The following is a 2,218-nucleotide window of genomic DNA, read 5'->3' on the forward strand; positions in this document are numbered from 1 at the left end:
GGTTTAAATAAATGTCCTCGAGAAGAAGAACTGGAGTGCCGCCAAAACGAACAGTAGGAGATTGAGAATAAAGAGGGAAGTCAGCAAGGAGACCAAGTTGAAAATTTTAGCCAAGTCGTTGTTATTTGATGTGAAAAACATTTTTTTTTAATATGAAAAGGGTCTAGTGTGTTGGGTTGTCGAAATTCACTACATTTACTCAATAAAAGAATTAAAAAAGACTAAACGCTATTTGGAGCTCTTTATTACTGCAACTCGTGAGTATGAACATAACAGAAATTCCACTTTTATTCATCTTCAATATCCGAAATTCCAACGACTGCAGAAGATATGTCGATACGAGCAACTACAATATTTTTTTCAGATAAAATGAATTGCTATGAAAATCTGCAATTATGCTCTGATGGAAGTTTCTTCAAAATTTATGGTGCAGAAAAATGACTAGATTTAGAGTTTATGTGAAAATGGACTATCCTTTATTTTCCAAAATGAATATTGAATACTGGATGATAATCACGTAAGAATAAAAGTCTAATGAAATTGTTTTCCCAGTTACTATTACGCTTGGCAGTTGTCCGGAACATCCCTAGGATCAGCGAAGACGACTTCGTCAGAATTATGATTTGGATTCTAAAACAGAAATTGTATAAATGGAGTTGGCTTAAGTACCGATGACTTTGAGAAGTAAAGTTGATTTAAAATAACTAAAGGTTTTCAGCTGCACTAAAACCACCAAATACCAGACTTGTTTTCGAAACGAATAATTGTAGAGCCTTATAAGAAACACAGAAGTTGCACATACTCGTAGCCTAAACAAAAGTGGCAAGATCACACCGTTGCGTTTTCCGCATAAAATGAGTTGAAGAAATACAATACTGCAGTATGGTGGTGAATGAGTAATTGAAAGTATGGACGTGAGGTGCAGATGTTAAAAAAACAATGACACAAATGTTGAAGCCGTCGAGATGAAAATGTTAGCGGTGTAATTGTGCGGTATGGTGAGAGAAATTACAGGATATACGTACATAATACATACATACATACATTCATACATGCATATATACACAATACATAAACGTAAGTGCCCAAGAAAACTGCCATGTGTATGTTTAGCTTATATATACTTCATTAATTGGCCAACCCTTCTCTCTCAAAACAGGGACAGAAGAGGAAACACCGATAAGTGAGGTCTAATGATGCTGCCCTTGTTTATCTGACCATGGGTGCTCGATAATTGCTTGGGTTAGAGAGAGAGAGAGAGAGGAGAGAGAGAGAGAGAGAGAGAGAGAGAGGATGGGGAAAGATGAGACATTGGTATGCTGCTAAATGGTGAGCACAGTCTGTCTTAAAAGTGTGGCTTAATTCGTAAGTTGATATGTGGCTGTTACTGTTTATGTAAATAGATCTGGGTATCATAAATAATGACAACTCCGCAATTAGGGAACACGAATCTAATGACCAGGCGAGAGTTAAGGTAATTCAAACGGGCGAAATTTGCGCTTACTGATGAGCAGCAATGAGGGATGGAGGCGTTGTCCAATCGCTCGCCCTCCTCTCAATGGCCCATCGTTTGCTCGCTGTAATGAACTCACTTGCCATTATTCCTCACTATCGTTATTAGATCCCGTCCTTCTTCCTCTGTTTATTTAGAATAATTACACGGCGGTTCCCGGCGATTAGCCCTGAAGAGGAGGTCGTTTCTCTCCGGCGAGCGTTGAATGCTCGTCTTTATGGGCTCTTCTATCTGCCCCGAGGTGAGCTTTGTTGACTGAGGCGTCTTTCATAGAAACCTTATCTACTGCGACATGTTCTCATCTCCTCTTTATTAGGTCTCAGAGGCCATCTTAATGACCTTCTTCTCCGCGATTCATGGTGAAATACACGGGAGATCTCGCTTATAAAATGACTTTTCTGTTCATCATGGGCTGGACACTTCCATTCATCGCTTTCTTTCCTCTGAAACTATCCTCGTTTTTATACAATGATGTCACTTGTTTGGTTAACGACGACTAATTAAACGTAGTGTTTTACTGCCTCTGCTACGGCTCATTTAAGTGAGTGATGTGCCTTTCTCTTTCGTTTTTCTCTCTCCTACCTCCATCGTGAGCAAGTGGCGGTGTTCGTCAGGCAGGCGGTTGGATGCTCTTTCGAGACAGAACCAGGGGAACGGCATGGGTGCGTTCCCTTTACAATAGCAGTATGCTTCGGTTGACATATA

Source organism: Macrobrachium nipponense, chromosome 14, assembly GCF_015104395.2.
Source record: "Macrobrachium nipponense isolate FS-2020 chromosome 14, ASM1510439v2, whole genome shotgun sequence".
NCBI lineage: Eukaryota > Metazoa > Arthropoda > Malacostraca > Decapoda > Palaemonidae > Macrobrachium > Macrobrachium nipponense.